The sequence below is a fragment of the Suricata suricatta genome, chromosome 16, assembly GCF_006229205.1.
Source record: "Suricata suricatta isolate VVHF042 chromosome 16, meerkat_22Aug2017_6uvM2_HiC, whole genome shotgun sequence".
In the NCBI taxonomy this organism is placed as follows: Eukaryota; Metazoa; Chordata; class Mammalia; order Carnivora; family Herpestidae; genus Suricata; species Suricata suricatta.
In genome coordinates, this window is record NC_043715.1 from 4,995,727 (window position 1) to 5,019,284 (window position 23,558).

The window sequence follows — 23,558 nt, forward strand, 5'->3', positions numbered from 1 at the left end:
AGGAAAGGAAAGAAAGAAAAGAAGGAAGGAAAGAAAGAACAAAAGAAGAACGAACGAACGAAAGAATGAAAAACGAACGGAAGAGCCCTCTCAGTCCCTCGCGGTGACAACTCTGACCAGAGCAGTCGCAGCTGGAATGACAGAACAGGCGCTGTGCTCAGCCCCATACCCTCTGAGGAAGGTGGGCCCAGGCGGGCACTAGACCCCTGGCTCCATGGAGCCTCTTGTTGAGTTCAGGTGTGGAAGTTCAGGCCGGTAAAACACAGCGGTTCCTAAGAGCTCTGTAATGGAAGATGAACCGGGAGAAGAATAATCAGACAGGAAGGTGTGCGGAGTAAATTGGGGGTGGAAGGGAGAGATGAAGGGGAAAGTCAGAGAGATGGTGGAAGATCGTGACCTTGCAGCCTGAAACCCTCAGTGAACCCTGCCTAGCTCACAAATGCGCATGTGCGCATGCGTCCGGAGTGTGGTGTAGGGCCATGTCTCCACTGTATACATAAAAGAGCAGAAAACATAAAGGCAGGGGACCCCGAGGCAAGACGGGTCATGAGGACGTGAACTCCTAGAAATTGATATAAATTAGGGGAAGGGCTTAGGATCACCACAGCTCGTGGGGCTATGAAGTTAGGGGCTCGATTTCAGTTTACCTAGCCCTCTAGGGGTTGAAGAAAGAGTGCCTGCGAACATCAGATTTACATTTGATATTTATTCAGCTCTAGCCAAGCAGCATGTTGAGACATCTCATGGCTTAACCCAAAATAATATTAATTTTTCACAACTTGGGGCAAGAGTGGTGTTGTTTCCCCATTTTACAGATGAAGAAATTGAGCCTATAGGGAAGCTTTATTATTTTTTAATGTTTATTTTTGAGAGAGACAGTGTGACGGGGGAGAGGCAGAGACAGGGGGATAGAGGGTCCGAAGTGGGCTCCACGCTGGCAGCAGCGAACCCCATGCAGGGCTCGAACTCACCAATGGGAAGATCATGACCTGAGTGGAAGTCAAAAGCTCAACCAAGTGAGCCACCCAGGTGCCCTTACAGGGAAGCTTTATCCCTGTGAAAATGTACCTTTAGGACAGTAGAGAAGAATTTTGTCTCCAAACAAGCCTGATTTCGAAGTTCTTGTCTCTCACTACTTTGCTCTGCTGTCTCTTATCTGCTCAGCAAACGGAGTCTCAAGAATTGTGCTGGGTTCCAAATGCATAAAACAGAGGGACAGTCAGCCCCTTTCTTACTGACAGTGAGTCTGGTCAGTGAGTCAGCCATGTGACGTAAGGTGGTGGGCTGCATACTGGGGAACACAGGGGACGTGTGAACAGAGTTCTCCAGGAAGAAGAGAAGGGCCCGTAGTCTGGTTTGAGCCTGAGCCATGGAAGGTGTCGCAGAAGAAATGACATTTGAGCTTTGTGTCAAAGGACAAGGAGAACCAAACAGCTGTTTCCCAGCAACTGACTGCAAATAAGTTTGCTACTGGTGCCAGACATCAGCCATGGATTTTGACGGATTCTGCCAAAGGACATTTCTAGTCCAAGATTCACAAATCATCTCTAATTCCATAAAAAAAAAAATAACTCTGATTCAGTAGGAGTCTGGGTAGCTATCACTAGAGCCTTCATCAACCCTGTTTGTAGCAGATCTGTCCACAAGATGATGTTTTTGAAAATCTCCTGAGCAACTACAAAGCACAACAGAAATTTCAAAGTGGGAAGGAGGAAAGAAAACAGGCAGGGGAAATGAAATGTGTGTGAGATGGGTCAAGGTTCCTCTTGATTAAATTTTCAAAAGGAGATATTAAATTAGGAGAAAATGTGAGAACAAAGATGGTCCTATGATTTCTACTTTTGACTGAAAATAAGCAAAGAAGCATCAAACCCCAAATTTTCATTTAGGGGAGTTAGTTTTGTTCTCTGTAGTTCAAGTTTCCTCTCACAATTAATTCAAGTGGGAAGGGTTTTTACTGATGTTGAAAATAGCGGTCAGCTCAGATCTTCAGTGTGTTTATGGGGAAAATAACAGGGTTGGCATAGACGGGGGAGTCTCAAAGTGCGGCCCCACGACTAGCGGCATCGGCATGACGTAGGAGCGCGTTGGAAATGCAGACTCATGGACCCACCTGAGGCTGCGTAAATGGGAGACTCTGGGGCAGAGCCCCACAATCTGTGTTTGAACACGCACTCCTGCAGATTCCGGTTCGTGCTCAAGAGTGACAGCTCCCGGCGTAAATAATCTTCCAGGTGATTGGACAGCGACTGAATCAATAATTCAATGTAAAACATTACCCAGTATCAACTAAGTACTATTTGAAAGTAATTTTTTTAAAGAATATCTATTAAATATCTCTTAAAGGGAGCTTTGAAGCCAGAGTGTACAGATGTGAAGTCTTTCCTGCCAGCTGTTTGAGATTTTACACAGAATCTCCAACACTTGATTTCCTTATCTGTAAAATGGGAATAATTATGCCTGTTGCCTAGCATTGTCTTGAGAAAAAAGAAAAAGGAGAGAAAGAATGAATGTGAAGCATCTGTAAGACAGGAGGACCTAAAAGAGTTGCATGTGTAATTTTAAGTAATGGACTCAACCACCGTACTTCTCATCTGATAAACATCATAATCTAATCGAATGAAAAAAAAAAACTCTTATTGATCCAGTCTGCCTAAATCGAGAAGGCTGTTCTTCTGGAATACAGTCTCCCAAAGGAGACGTGTCTCCCTCAGAAAATGCAATATAATGGATACTCACATAAAAGGGTCCAGCTAAATGTCATCTGAACACCCATCCTCTTGGATGTGGTGGACTTGAATCACTGATCTATTAAACTGAAAGGAAGGCAGGAGGAAGACCTCATCCTGGCCCAGACCTCCACGGTCTTCTGCCTGGGCTACTCTAGTAGCTTCTACGCAGGTGTGCCCGGTTTCCTGCCCATCCATACCCACCCTGAAATGGCCTCAATACAGCCAAGAAAGTCCCATTTCATGTTCCTGTAACCCCTTTACTCAAAACCATCTTACATGGAGTCAAAGCCAAGTTCTTACTGTAAACTATGACAACCTACATAACTAGTTCATATTATATGCATTGTGTCCTTCTCCTCTTGCCTTCACTTACTCACTCTAGACTCACTGGCCTTTTGGCTCTTTCTCAAACTCCCAAGCATGCTCCTGCCTCAGGACCTTTGCATTTGCTATACCCTCTGCCGCAGTGGCCTTCCCCTACACGCCTAAGGCTCTCCCTCATTTCCTAACTTCCTCTGAAAAGCTATTCTAGTGTCACCTTTGTTAGATGGCCTCCCATCTAACATTTCCCCACCCTGACATTTCTGATTTTTTTTTTGCCTTTGTATTCCACAGTCTATTTACACCATTATTGTTTTCTTTCTCAAGAAGGCAAGCTCAGAGTAATTCAACAGCCTAAAAAAGTGTCTGGCACATGATAAATCAATACATAGTGAATCAACCAATGAATCAATGAATGAATTGGATATCTTTATTTTCATTCCTTTACTTAGCTGTTGTCATCTACCAAGCAATTAATGATGAGGGAAATTAGCAGAGTCAGTAGGTAACCAGTTTTAGCCCTTAAGGAAAGTTTCTCAAGGAAAACAACAGAATTTAGAGTGAGAACCTAGAAGCACAATGTAACCAGAATGTAACAAGTTATAAGACCAAGGACAAGGTAATCCACACTCTGAACTATAGTTTCCTCACCTATGAGATAGATTGCATATTGACACACAAAACTCGTGGGGCCAGAGCGAAGATTAAGTGAGAGAGTGTTCACAGGTCCCTTGCCATGGCATCCAGCAGAGAGTAGAAGTCAGCAGACAAGGCCACAGCGGTCCTAGGAATGTGAGGCACTTGAGTGTGGGTGTTCTGGAGAACATGGAATAGATGCAACAGTCTATTTATTTATTTATTGGTTTACTTATTCAATTTTTTTCATTTATTTTAGAGAGAGAGAGACACGGGGGAGGGAGAGAGAGAAAATCTCTAGCAGGCTCCATGCCCAGCGTGGAGCCCAACACGGGGCTTGATCCCATGACCCTGAGATCATGACCTTGGCCAAAATCAGGAGTTGACCACTCAACTGACTGAGCCACCAGGTGCCCCTAAACTCAGCATTTTAATGGAAAATCAGATCATTCCTATTTGAGTGAGTTTCAGAAACGTGTTATTCTACTCTAACTCGGCCGAACATTGCATTGGGATGAAATATGTTTCTGAATATAAAATTGCCACTATTTTGAAAAGAGCTAAATTTTAAACATCAGTAACAGCTTCTCATTCTAACTCCATTAGAGTTATGGCTCACTTCCCCTACTTTCTTGTTTACACAGGTCAGCCGCACACCAGTGATTACAAAAGTGAATAATCCTCATTCGGATCTGGGCTGTCAGCAAAGACTGAGCAAATGGCAGCACAGAGAATGGGGTACCAGGCAATCAAGCGTTGAGCCAGCCTTCTTAGCCTTGATGCGCCCCCAGAAAGGCAGTTTCAGCATTTTTCACAAAGGAGGTGCCCCAGGGAAAGTAAGTTGTGCCAGTCAAAACCGTTTATGAGACGAGGTCTAAGTTTTGTTTTCTTATGCAACTGGGAGCATGTCTCACATCACATTTTCCCTTTCGCTGTATTAATGGAAGATTATATTATCACTTGGGTCTAAAAACAAATACCTAACATGGCAAATAAACTCCTTCATGGTAATTAACTATTGTGTTGTGACTTTTTTTGTATGTGTTAACTATGTGGTTGTGATTTGAATGTACCCTCCTTGAGTATCCAGAAGATGAAAATTACCATAAGGTTGTGAGTTAAAGATTATTTATTATTTATTACCATAAAGGATTTGAGCTTCAGTTCAGCATTGTGTACCTAAAACACAGCCACCTTAAGCTACTGACTTCAAGGACACTAAATGCAGGGTTGAACCTAGACAGAGTACATTTCAAAATGATTTTAAATTATACTGTAAATTGAACATTAAGGACTCTTGACTCATTAAAAATGAATGACAAACAAAGTAGTCATTCCAGGACCAGGATGTTCTGAATAACAGAGCAGAAATCATATTTTTAAATCAAATCTTTCAATGTCTGTGATATGAGTTGAACTGCTATCCATGAAGACACCCTACGACCTTCTATAATTGTTTTCAGGCCTCTTAAATGCCCCGATAGGAATTATCTTAAAGAGACTGAGCCCATTGAAAACACTTTAAAATAAAAAGAGGACAGTTCAGTCAGTTGAGCATCCGCCTCTCAATTTTGGCTCATGTCGTGGGATCAAGCTCCACATCAGGTTCCCCACTGAGCGTAGGGCCTTCTTGAGATTCTCTCGCTCTCCCTCTGCCCCCACCCCTACTTATGCTCTCTCCCTCTCAAATAAAAGTGAATAAACATATGGAAACTAAGCAAAGCATGTGGAAGCCTAGATCTCCTCTCTGAGATAGAGAATCAATTAGGCTGCTCCTGGTGAGGATGTGAGAGTGAACTGTGAAGAGTGAACATTGCTTCTGAAGCAAACTGTACCGGGGACAAGTCCTGGGTGTCGGGGGGAAAGATGGTGGATATACACGTAACTGGAGATTCTCCTGTGTCCTGGACCTTCACATTGGGAAGACCGTGCTCAGTGTTCTACCTGGAAACTGGACATCTTAAGGCTGAAGGTTGTTGATGGGAGTGGCCTAGATGAGTGTGGGAGGGGCGAAGAGCTCTGAGCTCAGTCTTACAGCTGAGCGACTTTAGAATGGCACTTTAAGATGTCTATGTGCAGCAGAAGGTAGGGGTCCAAAAAGAAATGAGATTTGAAGAAGGAGAAAGAATGAAGGGGGTCAGACAGAGTCTGGAGTTTATGGGCTTTGGTGGAGAAATTCTCTCTTCTCCAGATTAAGTCTTTGAGTAGAGATACAGCAAGAAATTCATCCAAAATCCAAGAGAAAACTAGGTCTTCCTGAAGTAATGGAATCTTACCTCCACACTCTGGGCTCTACCTGGGCACATGGCTACTTGGCTAGAAAGCACTTCCCTGCTTCTCTTGCAGCTGTGTGTGGTCATGTGATTTAGCTCTATTTAATGGAAAATGGAGGGAAGGGGGAGTAAGACTGGTAGTAAATGTCCTTAAAACAAAACAAAACAAAAAAAGATGAGTCTTCTTCTCTTCCTTCTTGTCCCCATCTAGAAGGCTAGATATGGTGTAGGGCATCGGGAAGAGGACAATGTCCTAAAAGGTGTCAGAACAGGTCTGCCTAGAGACCTAACAGTCCAGTGATACTTGGGGTTGCAAGGCTACTCATCGTGCTGAAGATACCATGAAAGAAGGCAATTCACAGCCCTGATCTTTTCCAAACGTGGGTCCTGGATTACACTGTGGATCACCTGCCCGACCCAACTGGTTTGTGAGGAAGAAATGCATCTCTATTTTGTTTAAGGCTCCACTGTTGGAGCTTCTTTATTGTAGCTATTAGCCCTAACCCCCCAACTAATCTGGATGCCCAGGTCTGAGCTGTCAAGTGTTGTTAATTCAGCGTTCTTTCTGACACACATTTTTTTTGAGCCTAAAAAACTTCTTTTTCTTTCAGCCTTCCCTGTCCCTCTCTTTCTCCTTCCCCATCTGACTCCCTGGCATCTATAAGAATGGCTGTAGGAGAACACCAACATCCGTCAGGTCAGGAATGGGGTCCAGCTCACCTGTGAGCATGTTTTCTACTGCGAGTCTCAGTTCTCTGCAACCACAACCCTGAACCCATGAACGTTTCCTCACTGAGGCAGAATTTCCCTCTCAGTCACATAGATAATTTTTCAGACAGTATTTATTGAGTGTCTACTTTAGCACAATGCAATGAATTGTCTTGATTCTCCTACCTCTTCCCTTATTAATAAGATAAAAAAGTATGGTATTTACATGAAGCAAATCCGCTTGGATTTCCCCCAAACAGATCAAATGAAAATATAAAAGGAGTGGCAGAAAGGCATCATAAATAGGTAAGTTTCTGTTTATACAGAATTATTTAGGAGATGGAGTATGCCAGTTAAGCACTGTTCACAGATCTTTAACTGCTTCCATCAAACATTCAGAGGCTCCTTTGAAGGGAACAGTAGGAATTGCCCAGGGGGCTTAGTAAGCCCCTCTATGCTCTAACGTTAGGAGCAGAAGGTACTACTTGGCTTTGGTTCCTCCACCCGTGTCTTTCTCTGGATTCTTCAGGTAACATACCAGGACAGGACATGCAGTGAGCAATACGTGAGGCGAATGGCATCAAGCCTGAGAGGTTTGCAGTTGGGCTAAGCTGCTTACATAAGGAATAGGTGCGTTCTCCGCTCTCTTTTCTGTGTTGAGTGGTTGCCATCAATGATAAACTTGCGACCATCCTGATTTTTACATTTATTTATTCTCCTTACACAGCCTTCCTCCTTTTTGTCCCTTTTTATGAATATGGCTTTTTGAGATATTAAGAAAAACACACACACTTAACCCATTTAAACAGATAAATTATCAGCCCAGCGCTACCGGGAGTCACAAAGCTACTACACAATTCTGAGGACATCATGTGAGACGGCAATGCATAGCCCTCGACCTTTGCCAAAGTAGAAGCCCCTCTCTCTCTCCCAAGGGCGCTTTGCAGCTCAAAGCACATTTGCATTGACTCAGAGGTAAGTGGGATTATCGAAATTGTCATATGGGTTTAAACACTTGCGGGTGAATTTTACATAAGATAACAAATATTTATATAAGCCAGTCCTGTGTTGAAGAAAGGACATTGAATTTGTATTCGTACTCCAGTGCCACTGTACATGAGCTGCGTAATCTTAAGCAGAGTATCGGTGTTTTGTCTATTAAGTGGGGATTTTGTACCTACCTCTCTAGGCTATTGTAGGAATGTCATGAAATAATACGCATAGTATTGCTCAGTAAAGAGAAGCTGAGGAAACTGATAAACACAAGTAAAAAGCTCTACAAGGTCTGGTTTTTTTTTAACCCTTGCTTCCTGATAGTTCCTTCAATATGCCAGATACCTCCAGTCCCAGGACGGTGGACATTTCAAATCTCTCTGTCTACAGAACTTCTCCTCCAGACCTCTCCACGGCGTGTTCAAGTCCATTTGAACACCCCCTCGCAGTACGGTCTTGCCTGATGATGCTTAATTTACAGCCACACCCCTTCCCCAACCCCGGCTCCTTGTCCTACTTCAGTATTCTCTATCTCTCTGATCACAATCAAACACCCAATATATCTTACTTACCTCTTGGGTGTCTGAGCCCAGCTAGAATGAAAACATCCCAAGGACAGGGACTTTTGTCTGTTAAGTTCACTGTATTGATCTCCTAGGGCTGCCGTAACAAACTACCACAAACTTTGTGTTTAAAACAGAAATATATTCTTTCACATTCTGAGGCTTCAACGTCAAGGAACTGGCAGAGTTGCCCCTTCTCTAAATCCGTAGGAGAGATTCCACTCACTCCCTCACCTGTTCCAGCGTCTAGTGGCTCCGCGTGACCCTTGGCTTAGGGCAGTATGGCTCCAACCCCTGCCTTTGTCTCACATGGGCTTCCCTTCTGCTGTCCGTGTTGCTTCATTTTGTATCTCTTATGAGGAAACTTAACTTTGAATTTAGGGCCCACATATATAATCCAGGACCCTCTCCTCTCAAGATCCTTAATTCAACTATGATTGAAAAGACCTCTTATCCAAGTAAGGTCAAATCCACAGGTTCTGCGGGTTAGGGGGAGGATGTATCCTTTGGGGGGCCACCATGAACTAACTACATACACTGTTCAGCAGAGAGGCACATCGAGGTGCTCAGTTTATGTGTTGAATAAATACAAACAGTCCTTGGGACTGTTAGTGGTTAGAACTTAAGTGAGAAGAACTTAAGGTAAGCTCACTTTTCTCGCCTGAAGAAGTAGGGCTTCAGGTGCGGTCACGGGTACAGCATTTCCTGAGGGGAATTAACTGAGAACGCAAAGGCAGAGTATTCTCCCACTTGGAAGGCCCCTCCATGATGTCCCCTTCCTCAGTCCAAAGTGATCTCCACTGCGGCTTGAGGGCCCCCCTGACTAGACAGAATTTGGATTCATCGCCATGCAGGAAGTGCATCAGGTGTCCTCTGGTCAGATCCAATCATCTGGAGGCATAAATGACTACACAGAGCCTCTTCTGATGGGAGAAGCAAAATGTGAGATTCTTTTCTAAGAACGGCACATCCATTAACATGGTTGCCAGATAATTCCTCAGAACCTTCCTGATTTGCATAAATACCTCCCAGTCAATTTCGATTTTTCTTAAATTAAAATGAAAGCAGCGGTTCCACGTCTAGGCCTGGCCACAGTCTGGCAGCTGCACTTTCATGTGCGCCGCAGTGGCTTGAATACTGGACCAGCGGAGCAGGGCGAGGCGGAAAAGTATCCATAGTCAGTGCTGGTCACTACTTGCTTGAACACAGTGAATAACCCTCATGTGCATGGACAAAAGGCTTATTTAAATTGGTTATAGGAATTCAAAACAGTGCAGGACTACTGTGCCAAGTGATCCAAGGAGAGGGCTACGCATGCATTCTCAAGAATTTTTTTTTTTTTTATCATTGCAAGAATTGTATAAAAATGGAATTGCCAAAGTAGTTCACGTTGACAGGCAGGAGTCACTTGCCTCCTCTGTGCAGGCTCTACACTGAGTAGGCACTGTCGGAGAGGGGGGGTAATAATGAATATGAAGTCATCTTTTCCCTCAAGGGACTTTTAATCTATCTAGAGGATCATGACAACATAACCAGATTAAAGGCAGAGAGAGCAGTAAGAATTCACAAAGGAAGTTATCTGGATTTTGAAGAAAGAGGTCATACATCTGGTGGGTAGCAGAGGCTGGGAGTGAACAGCACTAAGGAAACAGAAAATAAAAAACAGGGGCAGAATGAAGACGACATGTCCTTAAGGCATAATGTGGGGAGTGACTGCACCTAGGGACAGGACATGCATACAGAGGCGCTGGATGAGAAGAGGTACATTTATGGGTAACATTCACTGAGCTCTTACTCCGGGAAGGATGCTGGGCAACAACTGCCTACACCGGAGTTTTTCAACAATACTGCGGATATTTTGGGCTGGAGAACTCTGCTCTGGGTGGCTGTCCTTGCATTGTAGGATGTTTAACAGCACCTCTGACCTCCATCCACTAGATGTCAGCAGCAACCCCTGGTTATGACGACCAAAAATAGCATCGATATTGCCAAAGGTGGGGGGGGGGGTGCAAAAACCACCCCTAGGTTAGAACCACTGATAAACAGTGCTTTTTTCCCCCCCACATCTGCTTGAGAGCCCTCTGAGGCAGCATCACCAGTGTTATTTCACCGATGAGGAAAGAAAGACAGTAAAGGTTACAGTATGTGCTAGGTGATCATCTACTGGAAAAAGCCTTGTCCTTTGGGATGTACAGCACAAATATATATTTTTTCAGTATGTCATTTGCCCTCATAATTAGTTATAGAGCTTTTCTTTACTGTGCAGAATCATTAAAATTTTATGTGGTCAACTATATCAATTTTTTAGCTTATAGGTTTGATTTTTGGCGACATGCTTAAAGTTGGCCTGACCCATCAGCTTATTAAAAATTCACCTTTGATTGATTTCTTCCAGTTTTTTAGAGTTTCCTTGAATGTATATCTTCGTACCATCAGGGATTTATTTTGATGGGAATATAAATATAGAAAAGATATAGATAGATATGGATAGATAGACATACATACATATCGTCTGTTCAATATATAATATTTGTTTCTTAGTAAAAACAAAAATCAAAGAGAAAAGGGTAAGAAAAATCGGTATTCTTCAAGCCACCTTTGTGTGGGTACACGCCCCAAGAAGTGAGCCATATGAGTTTTGGGACTGACGAGGGGAAAAAAGAAAAGAGCCAAATCCCAACAACACTGGGGAATATTTGCAATGAGGAAATAGAAAGAGAAAACGGGTATAAAAAGCGAGTTAGAAAATGTACAATGTTAAAAAAAATAAACTACATGGCTAAACAAGACAGCAAGTCAAAGGAATATAATGTAAGCCAGGAAAAGAGATACCCTCACGATAGTGACACTCTACAAGCATCAAATGTCACAGCGAACCTACTACTGATGGAAAGAATGCATTCTGGTGTCTGAAGGGCTGTCGTTGGCAGAATAAAGAGAAGAGTTACCAGTCTGCAAATAGATTAAGATAAATTATCATGTGAATCAGGAATAATCCAGAGGCCCAGAGTAGAGACTTCTTATTTTAAAACAAGCACCTGATGTTTAACGGATGTGCATTCTTGGAGACGGGCAAGCAACACCATCGCCTTGGCTGACTTCATTGCCCCGGTGAGAGCTGCAGCTGGTACTCAGTCTCTTTCTACTCTCCACCTTTAAACATGACCCTGAAGATTACAGTAAATGTTGAGGTGATGTGAAAGAAATTTATTTTTATTTATTTTATTTTTTTATTTTTTTATGTTTTTTATTTTTGAGAGACAGAGAGAGACAGTGCGAGCAGGGGAGGGTCAGAGAGAGGGAGACAAGAATCAGAAGCAGGCTCCGGGCTCTGAGCTGTCAGCACAGAGCCCGATGCAGGGCTCAAACCCTTCAGCTTGACCTGAGCTGAAGTCGGACACTTAACAGACTGAGCCACCCAGGTGCCCCCAAAAATTTATTTTTAAAGCCTTGTAGACTAATGGGCAAAATTTGGACTTTTATGGTAGGTAAATTGGAACTAAAATCCCAGTTCTTCTAGATATTAGCTATGTGAATTGTGGATAAACCTCCTGAGACTCTATTTTCGTGAGGAGAGTGGGAATAAGAACCGTTTGGGTTCAGACTTGCTTTGAGAATAAAATGAGATTATGTTAGGGAGACGTGGGATGGGATTAAGGGGAGGTGAGCAAGGCAAGTGCAGGCCTAAGCTCGTCTGCATTTAAAATGCTGATATTTTATGTGCCCTGGATTTTTAAATGAATTTTTATTTTTATAAAATGTTGCATTAAATCTTATTATGATACTGAGTGCTTACACACTTACAATGGGTCAAGCACGGTAAGCGCTTTATTTTGATTGATTGATTTTTAGAGAGACAGAAAGAGTACAAGTCGGGGAGGAGCAGAGAGCAAGGGAGAGAATCCCAAGTGGGCTCTGCACTACCAGAATGCAGGCAATCTAAGCAGAACTCAATCTCCTGACCATGAGGTCATGAACTGAGCAGAAATCAAGAGTCAAATGCTTAGGGGCATGTGGGTGGCTCAGTTGGTTACGCATCTGACGGTTAAGCTCAGGTCATGGTCTCACAGTTTGTGGGTTCGAGCCCCATGTCAGGCTCCATGCTGACAGCTTGGAGCATGGAGCCTGCTTCAGATTCTGTGTCTCCCTCTTTCTCTGTCCCTCCCCTGCTCTGTCTGTCTGTCTCTCTCTCTCCCTTTCTCAAAAACAAATAAACTTTAAACATTTTTAAAAAATAAAGAGTCGGATGCTTAACCGACTGAGCCATGCTGGCACATCACTAAGCACTTTAATTTTACACATTTAACATTTTTAAAAAATCTAAAGTTTATTTACATATTTTGAGAGAGTGTGTGTATGTGTGCATGCATGAGTAGGGGAGGGGCAGAGAGAGAAAGAGAATGAATCCCGAACAGGCTCTGTGCTGTCAGCATGGAGCCCCACGAAAGGCTTGAACTCACAAACTGTGAGACCATGACCTGAGCCAAAATCAAGAGTTGGACATTTGACTGACTGAGCCACTCAGGTGCCCCTACATGTTTAACATTTAAACAGGAAGTGTTTAGCATGTCCCTGACCTAGGATAAGGCACCATCATCACCACCACTATCATCACCATCATCATCATCACCATCATGATCATCACCACCACCACCATCATCATTATCATCACCATCCTGGCCATTACCATCACCATCATCATCACTATAAGCACCGTCATCATCATCACCATGACCACCATCATCACTGTCACTATAATTGTCAACACCATCAACAGTATCATCATTACCACTATCACCATCATCATTATAATCATTTATTATAATTTTCTGAGACATCTTAGGAAAATTTTACATTTCTGATTTTCTGCTCTCTCATTTTTATTATAAAGCTAATTCTCTCTCCATATAAGGTATAAAAATTAAATAGGACTGTTTTTGCTGTTGCTGGCATTAATGTTATTGTTGATTCCAATGTATGACCTGGCTCCACAGAGAAGCCAGTGAATACTCGCTAAGAAATCAAAAACCCTTATGGACATGGAGACCAGTCAGGCAGAGCGATAGGGCAGGGAACTCTGAGTCTTGGGTTGGCTTTTGTAAGCCTGTCTACGATTTTCACACAAAGCAGCACACGCTGTTCTCAGAGCTGGCATTTCAACACTCATAAAGCTCAGTGTTGTTCCAGTTCAGGAAGCTGATGAGTCACCAGTTAGAGGCAGTGGGAAGAGAAAGGACTTTACTCTAGAGTGTGTATGTGTGTGCGTGCGTGCACACACACTTACAGTTTTGATTTCTTCTCAAATATTTTTAGATATATGACAGGGAAAGAATATCATAACTTGCCAGTGACTACCCCACCCAGAAACCCTCAAGTCACTAATTGCCTTTTTTCCTAAAATGGAAGAGTTATCTCATCTGCCCAAAGGTTTCATTTTCCTTTGTGATGTTTTGCTCTATAAGCCTTTTAATCTCATAAGGTACAGCCATATAAACAAACGGGAGAAAACAGGAAGATGAAAACTCTCCAGGTTCATCCAATTTTGATTCCCACTTAACAAACACAGCAGTACATGGTTTTGATAAAGGCAGTAAGGATTGTGATTTGACCTTCCTCTTGCCTCTGTGTGAAATGTAAACACAGTGTGCTTTCTCATAATTAAAAGATATTGATTCCCCAGCAGCCCATGAGGGGGCCAGGTAATCTTTCTTCTGAATGGATGTAGCATGATCTAGTTATACGCAATCAGAAGTAGGACATGATAGGCTGATGTGGCTTTGAATTTCAGGAAGTTGTATAACTGGGGAACATCACTCCTATTTTTAAAAATAATTGTTGGGCATGATTTTAGGACACACTATGGACCACAAGGTTCAGTGCTTGGAGCAACAAGGTGGTTTCTCTCTCCCTCGTGTAGCGGTTTGGGTTGGAGGTTAGAACTGACGCAGGGGCTTGACGGTGTTGAGAATCCATCTTGCAACCATGTCCTCTCCAGCTGCTGCCTTCTTAACTAAAGATGACTCACTACCATGTCTGCATTCCCGCTGCAGGGGAGGGGAAAATATGACAGGACATGCTTCTTTCCTTTAAAGGACATGACTCAAGTGCATGCTTCCTGTCCACACACATCTCCTTGGCCATCACCTAGTGATATGGCCACACCCAGAAAAGGCACTGGGAAAAGTAATCTTTAGCTGGGGAACTGTGTATGTGTCTGGCTATAATTGGCATTTCTACTGAAAAAGGGAGAATTAGTGAGGATCATGAGGAGCCCTGGCCACAGGTGAGCTGAAGGATTATTTGCCCACGAGTGGAAAGGGTTCCTGATGCAGGGTCTCCATTCCCAAGCCTCTTGTGTTGTGAATATAATTGATGGTGATGATAAAAATAATGCAAATAAGATAGCAACAGCTAATACTTGCTGATGTCTTGCTTTATGTCTCTGTATACTAAGTGCTTTGTAAACATTATTCCCTTTTATCTTCATGATTATCCTCCAGTGTCAAATTACTCCAAATTTACCCACAAAGAAATTAGGATATGCTAAATTCAGAAACTTGCCCAAGGAATGCAGCTAGTATGTAGAGAGCCAAGGTGGGCCCCCTTCTAAGGAAAGCACTCACCTGACGCCTGGCCACTCTGTGCCCGGAGAAGGGACTGGCAGAGGATGAACAGGGAGAGAAGAGGAACTCTCGAGCATGACTCTTACCCCCCTCCGCCCCAAGAAACCCCGAAGGCTGATTCTTTCTCCGATGCGACCTCCCTTCTCAGGAGCAGCAACGCCTTCTGCAGAGCCAGCCCACGTGTTTCTGTGGCCAAAGTTATTCTCTTAACCGCTTTGCTTAGAGGCCAGTGGTGCTCTGAAATGCTTCAATATTTCAAAAAGCTGAATCAAACTGCAAACTTCTCTATAACCAGATGATCTGATCTAGCTCAAAGGTGGTTGTTTGGGGCCTGAATATAATCAATTTAGACTGTCCTTCCATTTATCAAAGACTAGTAAGAGTTTCTGGCCCACACATGACCTTGATTAATATTGAAAAAGTAGCAAAATGAATGAATGAATGAATGAATGTTTGCTTGTTTATTAAATGCAATCTGTTTGGCATATAAGCTCTCTTAAACATGACTTCTAGAGTGAGGAGGAAATAATCAAAGGGTCATCAGTCGAGGAATGGCTGTAGATACGGATCCAAAGACTACCTGTTTCAGGGTCTCTTTGCTGATGCTGATAGAGGGCATAAGCCAGAAGAGAGCAGCGGGGTCCCCGATCATCCCTAAGGGAGTGGACCTCACGCACCCCAACTTGTGAGCAGCATGTAACCTGGGTCAGTCCAGGGCTGTGCACAGAGACAAAGTGAGAGAGAGTTAGAGATGTTGGCATCCTGATCCAGAACCAAACGGAAAAGCAACATGCAAAGGGTGGGCTCCGAGACGCAGCTGCCGGTGCCTTCACGCATCAGCACATTAAAGCGTTTGGGAAGGGAAGGGAAGGGGAGGGAAGGGGAGTGGAGCATTCCTTCCCTCCCCACAAGCAGATGGGTAATTAGATGGAGGGTGGGAACCAGATGCTCTTCTTCCCCCGAGACCAGCACTGGAGGGACTGGGCTGGCTCTGCAGAAGGCGTTTCTGCTCCTGAGAAGGGAGGTCGTATCGGAGAAAGAATCAGCCTTTGGGGTTTCTTGGGGGGGGGGGGGTAAGAGTCATGCTGGAGAGTTCCTCTTCTCTCCCTGTTCATCCTCATCCTCTGCCAGTCCCTTCTCCGGGCAGAGTGGCCAGGCGTCAGGTGGGTGCTTTCCTTAGGGGGGCTATTGCTGTCAGAGGTCATTTCAGGAGTGCTGGCTTGCTAGTTCCTGCCAGTATTTGTCCTTGTGGTGTTTAGGGGCCTGTTCTCTGGGGGTTTTTTTAGTGCATTGTATAGACGTTCCCCCTGACGTGAGAAGAAGCACTCAGGTAAACCGTGGCTGAGGAGCGCCCTCTGAACTCTGAGTCACCGTCTACTATAACCTGTGTCTCACAGTGGTCCAGCTGCAACTGCGTGCTGTTCATGCAAAACAAGTCGTTGTAGGAAAGTCCTCCGACATCTCCCCAAACAATACTTTGCGATGATGATGGGTATTGGATTGGCAACAATGCCGGCAAGGACGTCAAAGGTCAACTTCCAGAGTCCGCACCTGTTCGGTTTACATACTTCTCTCTCCCTGGCATTTTATTTTATTTTATTTTATTTTATTTTATTTTATTTTCTCAGCTGAGTCAAACCCAGCACTGACCTGAAAGCTGCAACAATTTAAATCAGTAGTGACAGAGTAATAAGCCTAAGTATTTGTAAGAGGAAAAGTGCTCCGCAGATCCGAGGAACAATGGTGCAGTGCCAAGTACATGTGGTGAGAGGCGCTGAGGTTCTAGAACACCACAGAACTCTGGTCCCGAGAATGCGGAAGCATCACTAAGGTTCTGTATCCACCCCACATCACCCCACAACTAGTTCTAGGACAGTCTTGCTCCAAGTACAAAACCGAGTCCCACTTATCGGCAGTCTAACCTGAAAGTGTGTTTTACACATGCACATATTTAGCCCTGATCGTATACATCAGGATCTTCTTTTTAATATAGTTTATTGTCAAGTTGGTTTCCATATAACACCCAATGCTCTTCCCCACAAGTGCCCTCCTCCATGTCCATCACCCCCTTCCCCTTGCCCCCTCCCCCTTCAGCCCTCAGTTTGTTTTCAGTATTCCAGAGTCTCTCATGGTTTGCCTCCCTCCCTCTCCCTAGCTCTTTTTCCCCCCTTCCCCTCCCCATCATCCTCTGTTAAGTTTCTCCTGTTAGACCTATGAGTGACAAAACATGCTATCTGTCCTTCTCTGCCTGACTTATTTCACTTAGCAGGATATCCTTGAGGTCCATCCACGTTGCTACAAATGGCCAGATTCCCTTCTTTCTCATCGCCATGTAGTACTCCATTGTATATATAAACCACATCTTCTTGATCCACTCATCAGGTGATGGACATTTAGGGTCTTTCCATGATTTGGTTCTTGTTGACAGTGCTGCTGTGAACATTGGAGTCCATGCGCCTCTATGTGTCAGCACTTCTCCAGTGGGTGGAGACCAGAGAGGTGATGTTTTTCACAAGGGGGATCCCAGGTGATCTGATGCATGGTAGAGTTTGAGAACTACTGATTCCTAGTCAAGGTCCTCATTTCACAAATAATAACACAGAAATTGAGACAGGGGATATACCCCCACTTGCTAGTTTTTGACAAAGCCTGGGCAAGAACACACCTCCACACTGCATGAAAACCCCAGCCTGAGATAATTCTGAACTTCGCCACTTCCTGTTGCAGCACTAAGTAACTATGTACGGAATGACGCTAGTCAGTGGAGCTCTGCTCTACAGCACACCCTCACAGCCCCCAGTGTCCCTCTCTTACTGCCCCCCCTCAGTAAGGATGTTTCTTTTAAGTTTATTTATTTATTGAGAGAGACAGAAACGGCACAACGGCAGAGAGAGAGGGAGAAAGAATCCCAAGCAGGTTCTGCACTGTCAGCACAGAGCCCAAACATGGGGCTCAAACCCATGAACTTGTGAGTTCATGACCTGCACTGAAACCAAGAGTTGGAGGCTTACCTGACAGAGCCACCTGGGTGCTCTGAGAATGTCTTTTAATTACATAATCTGCTAGAAATGTTTTCCTCATCTCTCTCTACTTTTGTATAGTTCCTTCACTATATTGTTTTTGATTGGTATAAAATTCTCCAAATATAAATTTGTATAGCTTTCTACTTGCGACCCAGATAATGATATAAAGTGAGTTTGTTACATTGGTGGAATTAAAATTTTATGTTTTTCCTCCCCTCTTCTCTACTACATTCAAAGCTGAGATCAGCTGTGTTCACATTTCTGTAATTCTCCTACTCACAGACATAATGATTTTTATTGTCAAAGTCAGCAGCCCTTTCAGTTACATTGTGCTGCGTGCAATGTCGGCATCAGCAGGTGATTCAGACTGCTTTATCCCTTGATAAAATTCATATCACTTCAGCTACTACATTCCACAGGAAGAGTTTCTTTTTAATGTCTTTAAGGTTTATTTTTGAGTGAGATAGAACATGAGCAGGGGAGGGGCAGAGAGAGATGGAGAAACAGAATCCAAAGCAGACTCCAGGCTCTGCGTTGTCAGCACAGAGCCCCAAGCAGGACTCAAAATCATGAGCAGTGAGATCATAATCTGAGCTGAAGTCAGACTCCTGAGTCATGAGATCATGACCTGAGCTGAAGTCAGACGCTTAACCGACTGAGCCACCCTGGAGCCCAAAAACAAGTTTTGTAAACTTTAACATGGATGTGGTTGTGGAATGCGGGATTGGAGCGGACCGGTAGCTTCACAGGTGCTATCTTGGACTTGAGAGGGGCAGGAAAGAGATGAAAGAGACTGGTAGGGGGTATGTGAAGAAAAGGAGTCGAAATCTGAGTTGAAGAGGAATCAATGTAACATTGCCCAATCTAGATCATCTTCCCCTTACAAGGGAGGGGTTCAGAAAGACAAAAGTATATTCAAAGAAAGATTTTTTTAATATTTTAATTTTGCAAAATTTTTCCTTAACTTTGTCTCTCAGGAGTAAGAAACAAAAATTATTGTAAATATGATCTATGCAATACCTAACAAGAGTGTATGATCAGTTTTTGAGATGAATGTGTAGTTACAATGAGCTGTTGACGAATGTGGTGCTGTTCATTAGAAAAGGTTTTCCAGGCTATCAAAGTGTCACGCTTGCCTGGAGAATGGTAAACTGGGAGAGAAGGGACAATGGTATCATGGAGATGCCTAGAACAATGAAAATGCTCAAAAATATCTTTGATCTATATTGAAGCCTCTTTTGAAGATATAAAAAGAGGCATGTTTTGAAATGGTATGCCAGTTATGGCCCGGAGACCTCCAGAAGGCCAGGGTGCAAGATGGGGTGGTCTGCTGGATGAAGGATCAGGTATCCACTTTTGGATTTGATCAAACTGAGGAAGGCATGCCCATGGTGGAGATGCTGCCAATGCCTCCTCATGCTCTGTCTACGTGTCTATGGTAGGTGCCATTGCCGGCCCACTTCTCAATGAGATCAGCCTGGTTCCAGAACTGTTCTCAAAGCAGGCCCATTGACTGCTGCTGACACATGAAAGAAAAGCTTCCTTTCATTCTTGAGCCAACAGATGTAAGGGCCTTGGGGCTGAAACCTGATGGGAGAGTCTAAATTAAAGAACATATAGGGACTTCTTGGTTTCCCTTGTCATACAAGTGATCATAGGAGTGACTTGAAATTCTGAAAAGTGTAGGCGGGATCCACATGAGTCCTCATGTAATGGGCTCTACCTACAAAGACAGGGAGAGACGGATGGGCAAAGCAAAGTGGCAACTACAGACATGCATTCTTGCTTCCTCCCTGCTGACTCATTCCAATAGAAGCACGAAAAGTACACTATCCCCCTTGAAATGAAGTTTGCATATTTTTCTAGAATCCTTGCTTTTCTATAGAACAAAATGCTATCCATTTCAAAGGCAAACTTGGAAAATGCTGAATTCTGCAGCAATTGGCCGTTGTCTCAACTCCCAGCCACAAGGGACTGAGGAAGAAGAGAAAGAGAAATTGCTTAAGTGGAGGGCGGAGGAAGTGGATACAGAGAAAGGAGGAAAAATCAGGATGGGACCCAGGGCACATTCACTTGGAAAGAGGGTGGTAGTGGTTATTTCACTAGGCGAACTGGCATTAGGGCACTGCCTGGCAAGAAGATGGCCTGGGCTTCAGAATCTGGGAGACAGGAAGAGGCCACTGATGGGAGATGATCAAGAAAGATGAGGGATGAAGAAGTCCATTTTGCTAAACAGCTCGTGGATGGAGCGTAGGAGCTAGAAAGAATGTCTGTCATAAAATTCCAGGCTGTTTACAAAGGGTAGTTTCATTTTGATGCCAAAGTTTAGATGTAACTCTTAATACCTGGGTAGAGAGAAACCTGGCCAGGAGGGGGGCAGAAACGAATCCGTCCTAGGTCACTGGGTTAAGCTAGGAGAACCAGCCTAAGTATGGAACTGGGTATGACCCTATATCTAGAATATACCATGAAAGCTGAGATTTCGTTACACTTTGCAGTAACAGAGAAAAAAAAAAGTCTCTGTAATATCTTGGGATGACAGAACTTTGTCTTTCTTGGGACCTTTTTCCTTTTTCAAGGGCTCACCTTGCTATGTTCCAGGTATAGGTACGATATTCATTCAGTTACCACTTTCTCTCTCCCTCTTCTCTCTCTCTCATCTTATAGATATTTGAAATGCGACCTTTTTTCTGTGTAAGTGGAAAGTTCACCCTAGATTTCAATTCCTAAATAATTAACTAATTTCTAAATCAGTTTGTTATCGAACATCCTCAATACTCACCTAGGTGCTGCCAAGTCTCTGAAACTGGAAATGTAAAGAGGAACAACATACTGAGGGCTTGAGGAGCTTATAATTTAACCTGTAATGTCCTCACCTGATACCCTTCTGTCTTTACTTCCTCGCCACAGAGCACCTCCTGTCCTGTGGTTTCCTGACTGAGCATCCATTGTAATCCTGAATTTGCCCTTGATTATTTGCTCTCTTCCTAGACCTTTTCAGTTTTGCTAGAAGCCCCTACATTCCTCCAGCTCCGGCCCCATAGCTCCAGCCTCCAACTTTTCTACCTTAGATCAGGGGCCAAGACTTCTATCTTTCCATTCTCCATCGACTGGCCAAGAAAAACCCTATTTCTTCTACTGTCCTCATGATGGAAGCCTCTAATATGTTTCTTTTTCTAAAAATAGTTCCTAACATTAAAAGAACACACACACACACACACACACACACACACACACACACCACACAGTTTTTTTACTGCTTCAGTTTGGGCTCAGCTGCCTTGGGCTCTCATCCATCTTTAATTATTTAGTTTTTTTAATTTTTATTTATTTTTGAAAGACAGGGAGAGACAGAGGATGAGCAGGGGAGGGGCAGAGAGAGGAGACACAGAATCTGAAGCAGGATCCAGGCTCTGAGCTATAAGCACAGAGCACGACGTGGGGCTCAAACTCATGAACTGTGAGATTGTGACGTGAGGTGAAGTAGGTGCTCAACCAATTAAGCCACCCAGGTGCCTCAAACTTTAATGATTTAAAGAAGAAACAAGGTCTAAAAAACAAAAACAAAACAAATAGTCCTGTTTCAGTAGTCAGCACAGTGCACTGTCTTGGCAGGGAATGCTTTACTGGGAGGAATGGGTTGTCAGCCAGTGAGCAGTAAAAAACAATGAGAGGGCACCTGGGTGGCTCATTGGTTAAGTGTGCGACTTTGGCTCAGGTCATGATCTCAAGGTTTGCGAGGTACAGCCCCTCATTGGGCTTTGTGCTGATAGATTTGGATCCTATGTCCTCCTTTCTCTCAAAGTAAATAAATAAACTCAAAATAAAAAGAAGAGAAAATGATGAGAGGAGGGGTACTGGCTCATTAGGTTGTGAAGAATACTTCAGGGAGAAAAAGACCTCTTGTATCTTTTCAAATCACAGGACAGAGGTATCCTCATGGAGAGAGGGATGCAGCAAGCCAACACAAAGTTCTTGAGTCTCTATGTGACAGTGGAATCCCACAGATGCCTGCTGAGAAATGCAGCCACAGGAAATTTCTTGTATGTTCCTGACTACTCTTTGTGACTGAACCAGTGGAGGACAACTTAAAAAAGAAGCCATTATCTATTGGCTTATTTGCGCCAACAAGTGGCAGCAAGATCTCTGCCCAAGAGACTGAAGGATGGCTAATTAATTCAACAGAATCCTTCCTCTTGGGGAACTGAAGGGGCAAAGGTAAAACAAAAAAGAAACTGAGGACGAACCAAGACAGGGAAGCTGAATCATCTATGTGGTGATGATCACAGTGGAGGGATCACTGGAGGTCGCTGCTGGAGACGTGGCAAGATGACCAGTCACTGGGGGAGTCATTTGTTCTTTCAACAGACATTTACTGAGCAGCCATTTTGTGCCAGGCATTTTCCTGGATGTTGTTGATTTCTGAAAAGCAAATTACTCTTAATTTTGTCAGATTAAGAGGGTGTCTATTTTTCTTACATGGTCTATGTCCTCTTTTGATTAACCTTAAATCACTTGAACCACCTGGGTCTGCCTGACATGACTTGCAAGTGCTAATTAATAAACGTATAAAAGAATGAGGGGATTTGGAATTCCAGGGATGGTAGAGTGAGATAGGTCCCAAGTCTTCACTCTCTGGTAGTATTTGGCACATTCCTCTCCTTGTCGTGGTCTTATAACTGGGCTTGGCCTTGTGACTTTCTTTGACCAGTGGGTGCTACTAGATACGATACAAGCAGTAGCTCCAGATGTATTCCCAAGGTTGGGGCTTGCCTATTGCATTTCTGCCATAATCAGAAGAATGAGACTCAGGTAACAGATCTAAACCCTGCCCATGGCTGAGAGCTTAGATCAGCTATAATCCAGATGACCCTCAGGTGCATGAGCAAGAAATAAGTGCCTGCTGTGATACAGCGCTCAAAGACTGCAGAAATTTTGACACTGAGGGCAGTGTAAACTCAAAGAACTGGCAAGCTAAAGATTCTGATGAGGGCTTTGGTGATCATAGACTATTTTTATGGTGAGGATCATAGATATTTGAAAATGAAAATGAAAGCAAGAATGGGTGTTTTCAATAAAACATTCCTGTTCTGCATCAAATGTCAAATGTTTGTCATCGAATGCAAATGGAAGTCAGTCCTGTGACTCACTCTGGTTCCCCAGCACCGAGGAGGCTCAGCTGCACCAGCACGATAACTCATGGTGTCCTGTGAACACCACTAACGCTAGAGTGCGTGGCTGAGCCCCAACCCAAGGCTCAAACGGTACTAACGCATTTTCACATTTATTCCATCACAACTCTCAAAAGTGTGTAAGAGTGCCACCAACACTTCGTAAAAAAAGAGGAGACTGAGGTTCAGAGGGGGTGAGTGCGTTGCCCTAGATCTCACACATGGGAAGTGGCAAAACCGGTTTTCAATCCAGTTCTGACCACCTCTAAAACCTGTGCATTTACCTCTGGAGGGTCTGGGTGAAAACTTCTCCATAAGGGAAATGAGCGGGGTGGGAGGGGGTGGGCACTGAGTAAGTAGAAGAGACGTCAAAGCACCATTCATTGTCCTCATTGGAGCCATCAGATCATCAATTTGATGGTACTTTTTTTTCCCTTCCCAAACTACCAAGTCTTGCTTATTTCAAGATCTCTGAGTTCTGCTTTTCCTACAGAATGGGATGAATCATCCTGTAA

At 43.7% G+C, this 23,558-nt stretch overlaps 1 protein-coding gene and 1 long non-coding RNA gene across 3 annotated transcripts in view; one reads left to right on the forward strand and one right to left on the reverse strand.

Moving 5' to 3' along the window:
* Nucleotides 1–4,675, forward strand: part of LOC115280348 — an 18,718-nt gene extending 14,043 nt beyond the window's left edge. The window contains exon 3 of the long non-coding RNA XR_003903745.1: nt 4,334–4,675. This is a non-coding gene — a long non-coding RNA (uncharacterized LOC115280348). The remainder of the gene's footprint in view (nt 1–4,333) is intronic.
* CDH13 (cadherin 13) overlaps nt 1–23,558 on the reverse strand; it is a 1,008,030-nt gene that overhangs the window by 654,110 nt on the left and 330,362 nt on the right. The gene's annotated exons all lie outside the window — the stretch shown is intronic.